At 39.4% G+C, this 19463-nt stretch overlaps 1 long non-coding RNA gene across 1 annotated transcript; it reads right to left on the reverse strand.

Annotated features, from left to right (window-relative positions):
- Positions 1-16110: 16110 nt before the first annotated feature.
- Positions 16111-19191, reverse strand: LOC139666413 (uncharacterized). The gene is made up of 4 exons (XR_011696908.1): positions 18965-19191; positions 17940-18165; positions 17451-17539; positions 16111-16320 (listed from the first exon to the last, which is right to left on the reverse strand). It is a non-coding gene; the product is annotated as an uncharacterized lncRNA (long non-coding RNA).
- Positions 19192-19463: the final 272 nt, after the last annotated feature.

Raw genomic sequence — 19463 nt, forward strand, 5'->3', positions numbered from 1 at the left:
TTAATGTGGAGTTATATAACTCCTTGGTGCTCTGGTGCCTACAAAACTTCCGCCTCCTGTAAATGCTGGAATGCCATTGGACGTGCCTTGTAGAGGAGTTACTGGAGGGAGGAGTTACTGGAAGGAGGGAGGGAGGGAGCAGAGAGGGAGGAAGGAGGATTTTTTTGTTGTGTACGTTCAAATTCTTGTTCGCCTTCGAGTCATTTCTCCAAAGTTGTCCTCCATTTTTACCTGTTGCTCAGTATCCTCCCCACCTGCACCTTTTTCTATTGTGTCCCCAAGGGTTACATTTTACGCCCTAAGTCTTAATTTTTGTCTTTATTTATGCTCCCTCTGGGTGATATATTGCGTCACCCCATTATACGCTGTCCTTGTTGCGCAGATGACTTGACTGAAAAAACAAAGCCAAGTTAAACAGCCATCTAACTGCCATTATCTAATGTTGGATGTCTGAAAACCGTCTCAGGCTCAGTGATAATAAATATTTTGTTAGGAACTTTAGTGTTGTCTTGTATTGCATAATGATCTAGAAAAGTAATCTAGAAATAAAAGTTAAGCTTAAGACAGTCATTTGTTTCAGTGTCTGAAGAATGTTATCCATGGTTTTATTTCCTCTTGTCTTGATTCCTCCAATTCCCTTAACATCGTCTCATTCATTTGTCAATCTATTGTCTTCAGCTTGTTATAAATGCAGCATGCAAGCCTTTTAACCTCAACAAAGCAACTGAAGGCAACTGAGATTGCCTGTCTCCATTGGCTCCAAAAGTTGCTAATGCATCATCATTTAGGGTGGTAATGCAATAGGCATTTTTTGGGCAATGTAAATGGGCAACATTCTCAAGAAACAAAATTAAAAACGAGGGTCATATTTTTCCTGAGAAGAACCTCTTGCAATTAAACAATGCTGATATAACACTTTTCACAATGTGGCCCCAAATGTTACAATATGTATTATTATTCAGTGAAATCAATTGAAACCAGAGAGCAGCTAAATCATTCAGCTACATATCCAATCCAGCACCTTCATCCACAAACCAACCATTGAAACAGCTAAATATTGGGATGTAGAGTCGCTCACCTTGAAGGCCTGGGTCCAAAGGCCTAAAACTGCAGACGTTTTGATGAGTTAAATACTTCTCAGGAACAATGTTGAACAATAACCAGACTCTGTTCATTTCCATTTAGTGCCAAGGTTTGTCGTTCAGCACATAGTAGTGCATACTGTTAACTCACAACGGTATAGTTTGCCGTTCTCTGCACTATGTCGCATGTCATCCCCTCTCTCTCTTAACTCTGCTCACTCTTCACTGTATCCCGTCTAATAAAGCAAGAGAAAAGCCTCCGAAATAATCTCTGAAAATCTCTGCCTCTGTCTCAGTACATATCTCCTTCATAGCTAACATGAAGGTCTGCTCCTGTCAAGTCAAGCAAAGCCATTTTTTTTTGCTGTGATCTGCTTGTAATCTGGTTACAGCAGATACAGATAGAGAGCTGAGCTTGTAGAGCTATTTAAAAGCCGGACTGTTGAGGAGAGAGAGGAGAGGAGAGGAGAGATAGCTGGTTGCTGTGGTAGAAAGCTGAGGTTTCTGACAATCTACAGCCCACTTACTGCAAGCCAGGCATCAGCCTACCACCCACGGACTGATACACACACACATGCACGCACGCACACACACACACACACACACACACACAAAGAACACCCGAACACAGACACAAGCATGCACACAGACACACGTACACACACAGAGGCACACACAAAAAACACACACAAGCATGAAAAGACATATAGACTCTCGGTTATACACAAGAACACAAGCACTCACACATTATAAATACACACTGCCACACACACACACTCATGCATACATACAGGGACCTAAAACATAATCATACGGACCCATGCAAGCACAAATTGCAACACACACACACGCACACACACACATAATCAGTTGTAGCTACTCCTCCTACACCTTGCTTTCTCTCCCACCTCTGCTCTTCAGCAGCAACATCCTGATGGATAGATGTAAATAAAGAAAACGTGGATGGAACAGGAGATACAGAATCATAGATGGAATAGAGGATGGCTATATACAGAAAATGTGCTAGATTGAATAGAGGGTGACTATATTCAGAAAATATAGACAAATAGAGGATGGCTATATACAGAAAATGTAGATGGAATAGAAGATGGCTATAGAGTAGGGCTGGGCAGTATGGACAAAATCAAATATCACAATATTTTTGACCAAATACCTCGTTATCGATATTGCGACAATATTGTAGAGATGACTATTCGTGCTTTCACAAAATATTTACACAATGAGATTTTTGATAAATAATCATCAGTCATGTGGATATAATGACTAAGTGGGTAAAGGCAAATAATAGAACAGCTAGAACAGTCTGGTAAGTTCAGAAAATTACATCACTTTACTGTAATGCAGCCTTTAAAACCAGGAAAAGACAACACTTATGCCATATCACAATATTACGATATCCAAAATCTAAGACGATAGCTAGTCTCATATCACAATATCGATATAATATCGATATATTGCCCAGCCCTACTATAGAGCTGGTTAGTCATATGGTACAGTGGTTCAACAAGTGATTTTCCCCATGTTAGCCACCTGTCCAGCTTCATTCTATTGTTGATTACAGACGGTCTGCAAGCAAGGCTCCATTATGTGACTGATATAATGATTGAGTGTTTCATCAAAAATAAGCCCTTTCATGGTCAGACACATACGTTTCCATGACTCAATATCTATGAGGCTTACCGATTCCCGACAAATCACATGATCAGAACAGAACAGCTCTTACGCTCTGACGCTCGTTCCACTGTCAGTCGCTCCTCACGGTAGTTAGTTACGTGCTCCGGGTCCTAGCATCCTAATGCCTTACACGTTTGAAAGAAATTGAATCTTACCGTATAAGTCTGATCCGCCATTCTTTCAACTAGGCATGGGACGATATGAAAATTTCATGTCACGATTATCCTGGCCAAAATAATTGCGCTAGACGATATTATCCCGATAATCATCAAAATATGCTTAAAACTCTTGAGATGGCATTAAAACATACTGGAATCACTTTACCTTACATTTGTCAAGAAACAAATATTTTTATTGCATCATAGGACACATATCTTTTTTTTGTGAACATCCTTTTTATGGATGTTGGATGGTTGTCACGGAGATGGGTGTGTAAATTGGAGGTGTTGGTCCCCGGGGAAGACACCTTCCTCCGGCAGGTTCTGCAGGTGGGCACCTCATCTCTCTGTCGTTCCTTAGTTTTGAATCCATAGTATTTCCACACATCCGATTTAACTTTTTTTTGTGGGGGGATACAATGGGCAAGCCGAGCCTTCAGCGATTGACTGGAAAGATGCGGGCTCCCCCTTGTGGCAAATGGCAATTCAAAAGAAATCAGGAAATCAATAGGACTGTACGTTAGTGAGCTAGACAGCTTTTTCAAGTCACTTCATGCCCTCAATTCACGATTATCCCGATAAAAGATAAAATATCCTCCCATCCCTACTTTCAACCACTCTTTCTTGGGAAATCTGTAAAATGTTATACAATTGTGGACACCTGAGCAGTGGTTACAATCCAGCACAAAACCATTTTTATCACAGTGAGTCAGCCAGCCGCTCGAAAACGCCGCTATGGCGTAAAGCGCAATGGAAATTGTACTCCTTTACTGAGCTACGGCTGTTATATACACAGCCTCTCTGATCGATTAAATTAGTGGAACTATATGGAACCCAGCTATTTTGAAATCTGGGTACCAACAACCCCCATGGGTCAGGTCTAAGCTGTGCTGCCAATTTGGCGTGGTGGCTGATATTACTGTATGGTACTGCAGCCTAAAATTCTCATGTGGCTATGAAAGCATTTTCCCCATAGACGTTTGAGCAAGAGGAGAATCTACGATTATCGTCTGCCTTAGGCAGTGAGATCTGACGTCAGATCAAGAGTAGAATCAAGAAGGACAGGGGAAAAGAAAATTACAGAAAAACATATGGGTTCACTCATAATGTGCATCTAAAAGTGGGAGTATTTGTTGTGTTCTTTTTTCTTTCTATTTTACTTGATTTGATTCTTTTAATGCAGTGCATTTTGCTTGTTCTTTTATATGAATTTTATCTTTTTATCTGTCTTTTATCTGCCTTCTATTGATGTAAAGCACTCTGAGCTGCATGTTGTGTATGAAAGGTGCTATACAAATAAAGGTTATTATTATTACAGACGGGCATTATAAAAGGCAGTCCTCTAAAATGTTAAGAAAATACCTTCAACATCACCAAAAAACTATTTTAAATCATGAGTGCTGACTTTGTAAACATTAAATGCCATTCATAAATGCCATTGTATTTCGTTGTAAACTACCTTTATGTTCTTCATTTTTCAAATAAAAGATTTAAAATAACCCATTTCTTAATTTACCCATAACTTAGCCATTTCTAACTTCATTTCATTTGTAACTGTATGATCCATGGATTTATTAGGTATGGTCCCCCAATTTGGCTAACTGTCTGACTTCAGTGCAATCATGTGTTATTCTGTTAGTGACTATGAGTCTAGCGAAGTGAACCAGGTAAAAATTTTACTTTGACAGACTCCTGATAACCGGTTACTGTATAATGGCATATTGTCAAACTACGCTTGTGCTAACTGCTTGCACAAGGATACAAGACGAACTCATGATGTTCATTACCTGCTCTACTAAGTAACTAAAATTAAAGTAAGGAACAAGGAAGTCTAGTGAAGGAACTGACGTTCTATTTAAACTGCACAATGTAAAGCCATATTTATAGAACCTGAAGCATCTAATTGTTCAGTGCACTGAGATGGAAGAGATGACAAAACATGCCATGGCTTTGAACTTGTGTACTTTCAGTTCATTGGTTCTGCAGGCTAATGTGATTAATTGCAATGAATCATATACATTTTTGTACTTTGTAAGAATATTTCCTTTAAAGTGAAGGATATTTAGATTTGAAACCAAATTAACCATCGAATGAATATAGTGTAGCAGAACCAGGTCTCCACAGCTCCAAATGGACCCTTGAGTAACATTCTTTCCCAGGAACAAAAATGACCCTTCACCTTTAAAGCTACAAAAGTGTCACCTTGACGCTAACCAAGACCAAGGGGGGATCTCCTCCACCCATTTAGACAACTCGTCTCCCATTTACAGGCCTTATCTACGAGCCACATCGAACTGCAGGCCTGGATTCACACACACACACACACACACACACACACACACACGCACACACACACAGCCTGCCTCTGATAAAGCTCTGGGTCAGAGAGTTGGAGGAACATTCATTGGGATGTTGTCAAAATCAGGAGAAATCCTTGATAAAAACTCATGAAACTTTGGTTAGTACTTTGCAATGGATCCTAAAGTATGTATGTCTAATTTGATGTCTAACTGCCATGATTTATATGAGTTGTTTGATTATTCAACTTCTTCATCTTTACATGGGTTTAGATAGTCATGTGTGATATCAAAGTGTTCAGGAATGTCTGGTGAGTTCAATAATGTGAATGTTATGACTGTAAAGTCATTCTGTATCATGTTAACAAAAGGGTCAGAAATTGCTTTCCCTTTCCAGTTTAGTTCCGTAGGAAAACCCCACTCTTCTAGATAGAGCCATAAAATCGTAAATCCATAAATTCCTTTCATTCTTGGTTTAGTTCTCTCCTTTTTCCTCTACTTTGTATTTCCTAATGTCCCCAATGAGTTTAGAATAATGTGAAGTATACTACATTGGTTAATCATATAGGCTATGCTTAGGTATTTTAATTAACATCACAATAGTTAAGGTCTAGTTATATTTATCCATTCTGGCCCTAACTCGATAATTATGTCCTATTCCATTGTTTCCCTATATCAACCCCAAAGTTACTATATATTTGTGATTTAGATATTAAGATTACAAGTAGGCTATGTATCTAGGCTATTCTGCTAAAACCACTCAGTGCACAGAAAGTTTGAACAGTGAAAGTTTTATTGTCTAATCATGTTTCATGTAATGGTTTTATACAATCCATAAGTGTTTGTTTACAGGTTTCATAATGTTCACCAATTGACAACAGTAATTGGTTAAGTATGTAAACTCCAAATTCGTTATTCTAAATCGTTATCATTACATAGACTAGTTAGGCTACTAAAGTAATTGAGAGAAGTATCCTCATGTGCCTCTTTGTTTATGACGGGCGTTGCCTGTGTCCAGGACAAAGAAATGTAGGCGGAATCTCCGAAACCGCGCAAAGTTTCTTTTTACACTGCAAACCCCGCCTTGGAACTCAGAAAACTATAAAACTCTCAGTTTCTTGTCACCTTGTGCGCTTCATGCCCCGAGCTTCATGCCGGAGGCCATGATGCCGTCAACAACTCGAAGACCAACCAAACCAGACTTAGCGCAAGCGGAGATTCAGATCTCGCGGCCTCGTAGGCCTAACTACTCTTTGTCACTAATGTGACCCTGTTCTTCAAGCCGTTGATACTACGAAGTCGAGCCTCGCTGAACCGCGAAGACTGTTACAAAGTTATCTTAAGAACGAGTTATTAATCCGTCAATTAGGAAAGTTATAGAAGTCAGAAGCTCCAGTCAACCCTCTCAGCTGACCAGCAAAGCTTCCTGCTCCATCCTGCCTGAAGTCCGATTGGCAGCGGAAAGCCAGTGGACATCCACCTGAGAGAGAGAGGGGGTCTTTTTCAAGACCCGCTCCAGCTCCGTCGTTTGCCGAAGCCGGTTCCATCATGCCCGGAGTCCAGTCGACAGCAGCAAGCCAGTCGCAGAGACATCCACCTGAAAAGAGCGTCTTTTTCAAGACCCGCTCCAACTTCATCGTTTGCCCTTGCCAGGCGACCCGACTATTGCCGAGCTTACCCGACGCTGATCTTCGGGAAACCTGCTTTCCCTACGGTCGAAACCTCACGATGGACCCCCGGCAAGTAAGGCTGAAACACTTCCATGTCTTTCTGCTGAGAGTTGATGCAAAAGCTTCACTAAAGTCAGGCTATCACTTAATCCAATCAGGAAAGTCAGTATAGTCTAAATTATCCCTTAGGGCGACCCGTCTCGTTCCTCCGGTTTATAGATCTAAATTGACATAACACTATTTACTGTTGCCAATAACCTTCATTCCAATGTTTCTATCCTTCTCATTCGATTTTCACTTCATTCTCCTTTTATTTTATTTCATACTCATTTCATGAGTCAACCTATAGTTTAGTGTTTTATTCTGGTTTATCATCTGCCCACTTACCATATAGGTTCCCCGTTTCATGGCTATATGTTTGTTTGTATTTGTTTATTTGCTTGTCTAGTAGGTAGTTAATAAATATATTCATTCATTATAAAGTCGTTGTTCTGTGTTTCCTTGTCTGCAGAGAAAAGCAATCCCTGAACTGGAAAGATCTCATGATCTTTAGATTGATGACTGATTAGTATGAGTAAAGGTCCTTCATTTACGAAGGTGGTGCCCCTACGAGTGTAATTTGATCTCTTGATCAAAATATTAATGTTTATATGCCTTTACCAAATTATAAATTCGATATTTTCGACTCAACACGCTACAATAGAATCAACACAAAGGAAGTACATCAAATCAAATATTATTGTTTAATAGCATCTTTTCAATTGTGAACACAAAGGTGTGTCAATAAGTGCAATCAAATTTCAGTCAAAACCATCAAGGCCATCTTGGACAAAAATGATAACAAAATATATATCAACCTGATTAGCAATTCTGCTTTCTCTTATGGCCCAACAGAAAAAATAACTAAAATATGTGCCAGTTGCACATTCAAGCATGAGTTTGTTAAAAAGTCCCTAAGTAATCGTTGCAAATTAGACCATTTGAAAACAAACAAAAAAGTCCCCTGAGAATTCCGAATACTGAATCTTCTACCACCATAGAGACTCAGGGCTACTTATCCTTTCCACGAAGCCAGTCAGTGAGACAGACCAATCTATTTACATTTTTGGGTGCCCACGTTTAGCTGCCCTCTTTTTTTTGTATAATATGGCTTGAGAGTGAAAACAACCTCTCACAAGGCACTGTGGTTGCAGGTGTTGACAGGTATTTGTGAGCAATGTGGGCCAATCTGGCATAAGCCCCTTCTTTCTTTGCACTGCAGAGGACACTATTCCGTGTTGACTTTGGCCTCTGATTTGTGACGGTCCACATATTCATTGATGGACTCCTCCTCATCTGTATCCGAATCAAGAAAGAGGGACATATTTAATAAGACCTAATTAGTGGATTCAGCTATTTCAGCCCCACTCATTGCTGACATATAAAATCAAGTGCACAGCCATGCAATCGCTATAGAGCCAACTGTAAAGTTTGGTGGAAGAGGAATAATGGTCTGGAGCTGTTTTTCATGGTTCGGGTTAAGCCCCTTAGTTCCAGGTAAATCTTAACGCTACAGCATGCAATGACATTATAGACGATTGTGTGTTTCCAATTTTGTTGCAACAGTTTGGGAAATGCCCTTTCCTGTTTCAGAATGATAATGCACCCGTGCACAAAGTGAGGCCCATACAGAAATGGTTTGTTGAGATCAGTGTGGAAGAACTGGCCTGCACAGAGACCTGACCTCAACTCCATCGAACACCTTTGGGATTAATTGGAATGGAAACTGCGAGCTAGGCCTAATTGGCCAACACCAGTCCCTGACCTCACTAATGCTCTTGTGGCTGAATGGAAGCAAATCCCCACAGCAATTTTCCAATGTCTAGCAGAAAGCCTTGCCAGAAGAGTGGAGGCTGTTATAGCATCAAAGGGACCAACTCCCTACTAATGCCCATGATTTTGAAATGAGATGTTCGATGAGCAGGTGTCCACATACACCAGGCCCAGTTGCCAATAACCCGACTCCACCTACTAGGAACCTGCAAGACAATTAACACATACACAAAGACAGACAGACCTAGCAGCCAACGGGAGTAGGGGCATCACAGGTCCGATAGGAATGCGAGCCAGGCCACCTCAGAATGTTGATTTTGAGATCAGATCTCAATGCGTCTAGATCCGATCTGAGAGCGTACACATCTAACAGTTAATGCAAGCTAATGTGATCGCATGTGCCAGGTTGCATTGAAAAGACAAGTGTAACCACAGCCTATAAGACGTGTCACCAGATGCGGTTCAAATAACTTATTCCAAAGAAAACTTCTCACCCAGCATATGCGCTGGGTTAGCAGCTTCAAATTACAGAGTAACTAAACCCCAAACCCAAATATTTGGTGAAGCCTGACACCCAATGGTGAAAAGTAGGGTACTGAACTGACCATCTGTTATTGGCTGGTCTTTGTGCCAGGTGATATCACCACCTATTGTAATCTATAGAAGGTGACATCACCTGGCTCAAAGACCAGCCAATAACAGAGGCTGGTTTAGGGTTAGTGGCTGCACTCAAGCTACTGTCAATATTTGGGTCACTGAAACACGTGAAATTGAAGCATCGATCTGTTCTTACTGACACAGAAAGAATTGCTTTGAGTAGCCACAACTGAATACAAGCCAGAATTAAAGGGACAGTACCATAGCAAATTTTCATGGCACAGACAAGGGCATCATGAGCCAAATTCAGGTCAGTCACTCAGTCAGGTAACGCTTAGTGAGATGATGCGGTTCGTCAGATGGCCTCTAGAGGGCATTTTTGACTGTGAGATGCAGTGTTTCCCATATGGCACAAAATCAAAAGTTGGTCACGGTGTAGAAATGGATCTAAATCGATCTCTAATGCGCCGATGTGCGCATCACATCATGTCTGTAATTTGAAGATGATCAATCCACAGAGTCTCCCGGCGTGAAAACAAAAGTGAAACTTAACATTCCACAGTCAGTAACGGGGATTTGAAGACAGTAACTCGTCTTCGCTGCCCTACAAACTTACGGTAGGTGACGTCATCTTATGGTACTTAAGTAAAGTTAGTGGAATTAGGTAATTTAACTGTGTCGCAGTGCTTCACTGCATAGAATTGAACACGCGCCGTGGGTCTGTACAGGATCTGTGCTTGTTTTGGCTTAGTCTCTGATTGGTTGGCCACCCTGATATACAGAAAATATACTAGATGGAATAGAAGGAGCCTCATTGAAACCATCTAATTGTGGTGTCATTACCAGGGTTGGTGTCAAATCTGTAATTACTGACATGCAGATCACATAATGAGGTATCAGAAGCAGATGATACCTTTATATATGCCTAGTGTGTTATGGTAGTAACAGTGAATATGAATATTCATTTTCTATTGATGATGCTTGTGATAAGCCCAATAGCCTTAGCTTAGACAGATGGACACAGGAAACGGCATTGATTGGTTCACCCGAGTCTTTTTTTTTGGAACCACAATAATGATCAAAATGACATACACCAAATATGCACCACCGGTGCAGGAATTCAAGCATTAGACCATGTTTTTGGTAGATTTTTCCATTATTCGACTTGATCATTAGGTGATGAGAACAGAGATGCCAAAATCCATGTGTCCCAGGTAGATCGTTGGCTCCAGTGCTGCATGCACAACATTTTGTTGAACATGTTGATTGATAGTCAGCTCCATGCTAACACTTCAGCATACACTATGCCGAGTGATAGTAGGCTCCATGCTAACACAATAGCCACCCTGGTTTTCCACGATTCCAGAATCAAACACAATTTTCAAAGAAAACTGTTCGCAATACTAAAAAGTGACTGCACCATGAAAAAATTGGAAAGTCACAGAATCACGCAAAAAATTATCGAAAATGCCAATCATCACCTGTTGATGTCACTAAGGGACAGATGAGAGAGATGAGATATGCGAGAGATAAGAGTTCCCACCACCCACAGAACCACCAAGTCAAAATTAGAGAAATTTCTACAACATGTTTTGTATGTATACAGTTTTATAGCTGATGTAAATGTTATTTCAGTGTGTTTCTTTTTGGAGTTGCATTAAATCACATTTCACTGAGGGTGAAGCATTTAGAGATGGCTTTGGCAATTTTAACCATTATCTATGGGTTACAGAAATACTACATTTCCATATTTGCGACATTATTTTATGCACTTTGTAATGTGATTATGGAGTTGTTTAATTTACTTGAATTCGTTTTTACACTTTTGATTTATGCAGTTGATTTGTTAACATGGATTACATTGTTATGACTGCTATCTTTTAGCAAAATTGTAATGCTTCATTCCTATGATGTACATGATGATGAACACGTAACATAACACCTAACGTGTCTCAAACCCTGTGTTCTGTGTACAGCTGTTTTCTCCCTATTTGCCTCAGCCCGCCCAAGGTTTTTTCCAAGTTTTCCTACTAAGGTTTTTCTTGGGAGTTTTTCCTTGTGTGCATTAGGGTCTAAGGCTGGGGGTGCCGGGGAGGTTAGGCTAGGTAGATTGTCTTGCTAAAATCTGCTCTTGTCTACCTTGTGTTTTTCGCTATGCTTGTCCTATATCTTTTTGTTATTTTGTTTAGTTATATCTAGCTAGGCTCATTCTCTGTAAAGTCCTCTGAGACATGCTTGTGATAAAGGGCTATATAAATAAACAAACTTGAACTTGCAAATAAATTTTGCCTTGCCTTGGTTCCTCTGGTCAACTAGCACTAACACAGAGCACTAACCACAATCTGCATTGTTTTTTTGTTTGTTTTTTCAAAAATGATTTTTAAAAAATATTAGCCTATTTCTTTCTATACGTTGCTTGAATACGACTTTTCCAAAATCTTGGAGATAAAATGTAATATAACGTTGTTGTTTTTTCAAGCTTCAGTATCCAAATGCCCTCCAGTGATAAAAAGTGGCTCAACAAGCACAGACTGGAGATAGATAGATAAATACTTTATTGATCCCGAAGGAAATTCTGGTGTACAGTAGCTTCCAATGTGTGAGAGATGGAAGAGTACAAATAAAAATTCTGAAAAAGCATGATAAGAGACTAAAAACAGATAGGAATAAAAAAAGATAAAAACCAGTCCTGGTAGACACTGGGAAAGAAAGAAAGTGCCTGCACGTATATCAACATTAAAAGATCAATCTTCTGAACAAAAAGTGCACATGTATTCTGTGCATGTGTGTCCGTGATTGCATATTTGCATATGTGTGTGTGTGTGTGTGTGTTTGCGTGGCTGCGTATGTGCGTGTAGCCTACCTGTCTGTACAGAGCAGTGATGTGTAGAGCCGTGTTTCCTGATGCATTCTGGGAGGACATGTCGACTCCACACAGCAACAACTGTTCCAGGTGCTGCAAGTGGCCATAGCGACAAGCCTAAAACACATACATACACATGTGCGCACATACAGAATGGTTATTGTGGAGAATCATTTCACTCTTCCAATTGAATGCCATTTGACTTTCTATAATGAATATACTGTATTTAGGATTCCCTAGTACATTAGGCTGCAGACTTGCATCTAAGAGCATTTAATTTCATTAAATCCCATTTATCTCATGAGGTTTGTCTTCTGGTGAAGGAAGTGAAACCTATCAAAATAGCTTTGGTCGTGCTGACATGTACTCAATAAGCAAAGCAAAATGAAATGAGACTCTAGTTCAGTGGTTCTCAACGTGGGGTCCGGGGATCACCAAGGGTCCTTGAGGGCGTTCCAGGGGGTCCCCAGCAAATTCATAAATTGTTGAACTTAAGCATTATTTCATTTACAAGAAGTTAACACAATTAGAGAATGTAGAAGAATGACTATTTTGATCATAGTTTCTCTGTTATCTCTCTACCTACAATACAGACAGTCATGGAATTCTGGACAAAATCATATCTGACAATAAAAATATTTTCCGATTTGCGTCTGAGAGACAAAATCTCATATGGGGGTTCGTGGCCCTAATGTGGACTACATTAGGGGTCCTTGATATGAAAAAGGTTGAGAATCACTGCTCTAGTTCACTGGCTCCATTTATGAAATGTCCTCTTGTGACCACTAGATGGCACCCTGATCTCATTGCTTTGACTGGAGCTTAACTGGAAAGTCGGGGCAACCTGTTGTTCTCATCATGTGTCTGAGCGTTATAATGAAGGAGGCTGAACTAAACAAAAGCTTATCTTTCTCAGAACAGCAGAGAGTGTGGAGTCCTGACCTGGTGTATCTCGGCCCATCCGTTCTCATCAGCGCAGCCCAGCGTAGCGTTATGTCTCAGCAGCAGGAGACAGCAGGCTGGATCTCCCCCCACCAGCACACTATGGTAGAGTGGAGTCAGAGACTGGCTGTCCTTATAGTTCACACTGGAACCCAGCTCTAATAAAGTCTGGAAGTGGGAGAGAGTGGAAGCATCAAGAGAGAGAGAGAGTCAGTTTCATTGCGGCAAGATTTCCAGCACCAACCAGCCACCAGCACCATGTGCGTTTCCATTAGGGGCGGGAAAGTTACAATTTTCTATAAACTAATATTAATGAATACTTGTTGATTTTTTTTTTTATGTCTACATGTTTTTTTTCCTAATTTGTCTTGCTGGAGTATTGTACAAAAGTGCTTGAAAAGTAAATGATAAAATAGATTGAACAATAATTGCATAAATGTGGTGTTTTTCCAATTCTTTCAATAGCACTAGAGACACACCCACATGCTGTAGGCTTAGGCCTATAAGGAGAAACACAGTTTGTCATTTAAAACCTCATAAAAAAGTTTAAATGAAATTGGTTGACTGTCAAACTGACTAACATCCTTGGCCTGAACCTATACAGTTGTTCTATTAAGGGCAACACAAGCTATAGTCTAAATAATTTAACAGTTATCATAAGCTCTGAATGATGGACAAAACAAAAACAAGTGCAACATTTTTATCAAAATGAATCCACCTATGCAAGGAGGCTTGGTTACAGGCCTTGACGTTAGGCCCATTAAAGGAATAGTTCACCCAAAAATGAAAATTCTGTCATCATCTACTCACCCTCATGCCAGTTGAGACACAGGTGAAGTTTGTCCATATAACACACAGGGAGGTTGCCAGCATAACTCCATAGCAGCCTTCTCCAAAACAACTGAAGTCAGTGGGGACCAGTTCAGAGTTCCAAAAAGACCTACAGTATATTTACACCATAATTTAGTGCAAATCTTAACTACAGCTGATTGATTTGCAACAAATAATGGTGTATAGGTCTTTCTATTCACAGTGTGATTGTTTGGCTGTTTTTGTTTTGGAACTCTAAAGAACAGGTTCAGTTGTTTTGGAGAAGGCTGCTACCAAGTTGTGCTGGCAACCTCCCTGTGTGATATATGGACTACCAAATTTCACCTGTGTTTCATTTGGCATGAGGGTGAGTAGATGATGACAGAATTTTCATTTTTGAGTGAACTATTCCTTTAATACCTTTATACACACACATTCAGGGCTGTTTTCAGTGTTCCGACAAAACATTTGTGCTGTGTTTTGTATTTTGTCTGGCCAGAGGTGGGGATTTGAGTCAAATGACTCAAGTGACTCAAGTCAGAGTCACAATTTTAATTACTTGAGACTTGACTTCATCAAGAAAAGACTTGAGACTTTCTTAAGTATTGACAAGAGATCTTGTGTTTGTATAAATGACTTAGATTGAAAGTTATGAGATTTGTTCCACCAGATGACTGAATTTAAATTCTGTTTTCTGAATTTGTATGGAATGATTGAATTTATTGAAGTTGAAACTGATTATAGAAATCAAACTCATGATGCTCTTACCACGTTTTCATCCTATTACTGGAACTTGGTGTTCTACATTTAGACTTGAGACATGACATTAATGACTTGGACTTGACTTGGTAATCCACATTTAGACTTGGGACTTGACTTGAGACTTGTGCCTCAAGACTTGAGACTGACTTGGGACTTGAGCAAAGTTGACTTGGTGACACCATTGTGTTTTTACTCTGCTCTTGTTAGAAGTCCATTCCTTTTCTACAGCCAGAGAAACATTGGTGAATGTTGAACACAGTTGCATACTATATGCTGTAAATTCACATATTTGTCTCTATTATCTATTATATTCCAATATTCTCTCTGATTTGTACATATTGAATATACCTCAATATCTTTTATATTTCCCCACTTATTTTATACTGCATATATTTCATTAGTATATTTTTATGTTGGACATATTTTAATTCATTTTTCTTTGTCTCAGTATGTTGTACTGCTGTAATTTTGCACACCTTCATAATGCTGTAACTCTTCATACTTTTCATTCATACATTTCCAATTAATATGTTCTTGAAACATTAGAATTACCGTATTTCCTCTAATATTGGCCCGGGCCTTTATTTACTTATTTTATTTATTTATTTACCTCAACTGCAGAGGGTACCAGGCCTTTATTGGAAGCAGGCTTATATTAGAGACAGGCCTTTATTTCTAATTCCCTCAGTTTAATAAGTATATTTGCTCATATTTTAGTACAAAGCCGCCTTGTTTTCTGATCTGCTTCTGTTGGGGTTCGTTAGGTAGCCGTTTTTTTGTTACTGCAATGCATTACCGATAATTACAGTAATCGACGACGGCATGCTCCACACTGTAAAAACGAACACGTTGGCTCAACTCAAAAATAAGTAACCCGGCTGCATTAAAATCTTGATTTGAGAGAGCTAAGGATGTCTAGTTCTTTCCACTTCCATGTAAGTTCCTACCACTCACAATAATAAGTTAAAGTGACTAATCTGAAACTGATAAACAGTTAGATTAACTTGATATTTAAAGTTCAATCAATAACATTTTTAGTACTACTAACAAGGAAATTCAAGTTGTAGGAACTAAATGCCTAGTTTAGGTGACATTACATTATGAGTCAAACCAACAAACATACATTTCTATCTTTTGTTGCACAAACAAGGAAACATAAGTTATTTCAACTAAGCACCTTAGTTTAATCAACATAATATTTTAAGGCAGCCAGGTTACTTTTTCCAGTATAAGTTGGCCTAACTGGCAATCTTAAGTTTGATCAATACCTTGAATAGCATTATTTGCCAAGTCAACTAAATCACTTATTTTCTAACAGGACTGAGTGGAATGCATTCATAAACAAGAAATCACTTAAAAAAAAAAAAAATAGTATTTATTTTGATTCAAGTTCATAACAAATGTTTTTTTTTTTTTCCAAATCAGAGTTCAGGCATTATAAGATTCTTAACAACATGCAGAAAAATGCCAAATCTTAAAAGATTTTTTCAAATTGAGAATCCTCTCCTCCAGGATCACAGCAAAGTTAACGGCGTCCTTGGCGAGCAGGTCTTGTTCACCTCCAGGCTCTTTAGTGATGAAGAGTAGGCCAACGTCCACTCCCTTCACAGCTTCCTCCTCCGAATCAGTAGCCTAAAGATCATTATGTATTAAATTATTGTGTGTGTACCATTTTCCAAACTTCATCATGTAAAGACTCTGGCACAACAAGGACAGCATTATGATATATCCTCAAATTAACACCAAATGACTACTCCGAAGGAGAGCGATATGATACATTTTTATATTAACACAGAGACTAGAGTTAAAACCCTTCAACGAGGAGAGAAAACACATGTCCCTTTTTCATGAGAAAATAAATAGTTGTAAGACACAGAGTCTATATGTCTTTTTTTATCACTGTCCCTCATTGTATTGTGTAATGGCCGTTACATCCATTGGGTGACAGCGCAAAAAACAAAGTCCACCACAAGACTGTAAAAAAACAAAAGTCGACTGGTGCCGCTCCATGGTCTAAAACATCCCTCATCTTAACATGGAGTGTGAATGAATGAATGACTGACTGAATTTGTAGGTAAATAAAATATTTTCAATTTCTAGACAGTTGATCACATGTACCATCAAGTTATAGGTAAATGTCATGTAGATGTCATGTAAAAACATATTTGCTGTAAAGCTGCCTGATTAGGGTATAAAAACTAGCGCTGTAACTATATAAACAATGGCTGACTTATTTACTGTTCTATGTAATGTTAGCAACATTTACTGAGTTAAAAATATTAATTCTGTATAGTCAATGATAAGTTATCCTAATCGCCTGATTAGCCAACAGAGAAAATAGAAACTGGAGAGGGTTTTTGTGGTCCTTGAAACTCAGTTTTAAAGAGTGACTACACACATGGTCATTTTGGTGCTCTAGTGGTTGATATATTGCCCCACACCAGTCTGTGATGTCAGAGTACCTTTTTTATTCTAGACAGAAGTATACTGACATCACAGATTGGGGTGGGGCAGATTGTGGAGCAGGGTGAAAATATCAACCAATAGAGTACCAAAATGACCGTGTGTAGTTAATCTCCACAGTGCGTGTGCCGTGGCTGTTCACTGTGTTTTACTCACTACCATTCAGGAACCTGCTGATTTTATTTTCTAGTCATATTATGCTTCAGTAAACCAGAAATATTAACATTTTACCTTTAAGAAAAAATAAGTTCCATATGCATTTCTTAGTGTGCCCTTCAAAAGTGTTATGTGTAACGCACCTCTCAGACTTTGTGAAGTTGGAGGGATCCTTTCTCAGGTAGTGAGGCAGTCCAAGCAACACTGCAGCTCTGCTCTTCTGGTTGGAAGTCTATAACACAGAAGAACAGTAAAGGAAGACGCACTGTGTCCCAACTGTGGCAATCAAGACCTGAAGATGGAATGTAAGCATGCTTGTGTAGGTTATTTTTGACAGGATAAGTAACAAGAAGGTAAATAACAAAATACACAGGAGAAAAACACCTCAAACAAACTAAAGTCTGTCTGTCACTGCTCTAGCCGCGCTGTAAACACAGCTGGTGGACCTAAGCATCCGCAACCAGAACGTGATTTGAGCACCGATTGAGAACACACACGCAACTGAGCCAGCAGACATTTGTTAGTTTCTGATAATCACAAGGTAACATCGCCCCACGCTTACAAGTGATGTCACAACTTCAATCTCTGTTCAGTGGTGAGAAGGAATTTGATTAAGATCAGACTATCCTTACTTGAACATCAAGGGACTGAAGCAGACTGTGAAGCTTGGTCCTGCTGCTGGCTCACACTCTGTACAACTCCAGCAGTGTTGGAAAATACTTGTCAAGTCCATCTAAGAAAGACTGGTGGAGATCAACAGAAACCAGAACTCTGCAGCAATCTGCAAAGAGAACAAGAAACTTCATCCAACAGGGGACAGGACAGGCTGCTCCAGACCACTCAATATGACCTCCAGCCCTGTAAAGAAAACAAGTCAATGTCAGATTGATATCTCCATATCTTGTGTAATTTCAGTCAAATCCACAATGTCATCCACAGCAAATACAGAATTACTGTTAATAAACTAAATTCAGCCTTTTAACAAATAAACCATCACTGACTAATATCATGCAGGGATAGACAATAAGTGAGAGCATTTTATCTTAATATCATCATAGATTAATTTAAACATCAATGCACTAACAAAGAGTGAAGCTTTGTAATGCAGCAGTAAACACATTGTTTTATATTATATCCATGTTAAGCTATCTGTTGATAAGCTTGCTAGATAAACAGTGGCTCTGTCCCAAATGGAAGAAAACATATTTTCGGTAGCATTTCTTGGTAGGAAGTGAAACTTTTCACGTTTTAGGTTGTCTCAAATGTATAGGATCCATAGAAAGCATCCTTTCAAGGGACCTAATTTTAGCCAATTTTGAGGGAAGCATGCCATGGGTCCTTTAGCAACTCTGATATCCCATAAAATATTGCGACCCTGGGGGAAGAATGCAGTCAGTTGTTTCTAGAAAATTAATAAAATCGCAGCAGATGTTTTCCTCATTGCCCCGGACTGGTTAACGTTCCCCAGCTGGTTACCGGTCAGTAAAAAATCGGTAACTTAATCAGTCAGGGGCAAGGAGGAAAATGTTCTGAACACAAATCAATGAGGAAAGAATTCTGTAGTTAGCTAGCTAGCTATAAATAATATGAGGATTTGGCAACAATTTTAACATTAGGTAGGATGGCACTGCATGTTGTAACTTACAAAAATATTTACCTGAAATGATTTGCTCTGTCTTGCTGTCCTCTCAAACTGCAATGATCCTTTTTTCTGGATGATGCATGTGGAGCAGGAGGGTATGTCCGTGTGGGCGTGTGTGGGTTGTCCAAGGCAGTTTTGCAGGGGCTACTACTCACACTTAATTGAGTCAACTCAGCAATTTAAGTTACCTGGACAGTTCTGATTTGACTGATGAGTTGACCACATTAAAACTTAAAATTTCAAGTAGGCCCAATGTTTTAGTCATTTTTAGTTGAACTAAGGAAAAAGAATTGAGGTAACTAAAAGCCCAAATTGGTTTTTACAGTGCACGCATGCAGCTCAGAGTCTCAGTCAGCGGCTCTTCTGTCTCTCAGGATGAGAGTGAGTTGCTATGGTTACGGGGACGCTCTGTGTCTCTGTCGCTCTGAAACTTTCTCGCGATTCACAATAAAAGGTTTTTAGGTTAGTGTGCCTCAATGCTGAAATCTAATATAACAGAATTTTACATTTTTGG

The sequence above is a fragment of the Centroberyx affinis genome, unplaced genomic scaffold (assembly GCF_046629955.1).
Source record: "Centroberyx affinis isolate AG114_WGS23_722 - 3 ecotype Tasmania unplaced genomic scaffold, CSIRO-AGI_Caff_v1 ptg004991l_1, whole genome shotgun sequence".
Classification (NCBI taxonomy): Eukaryota; Metazoa; Chordata; class Actinopteri; order Beryciformes; family Berycidae; genus Centroberyx; species Centroberyx affinis.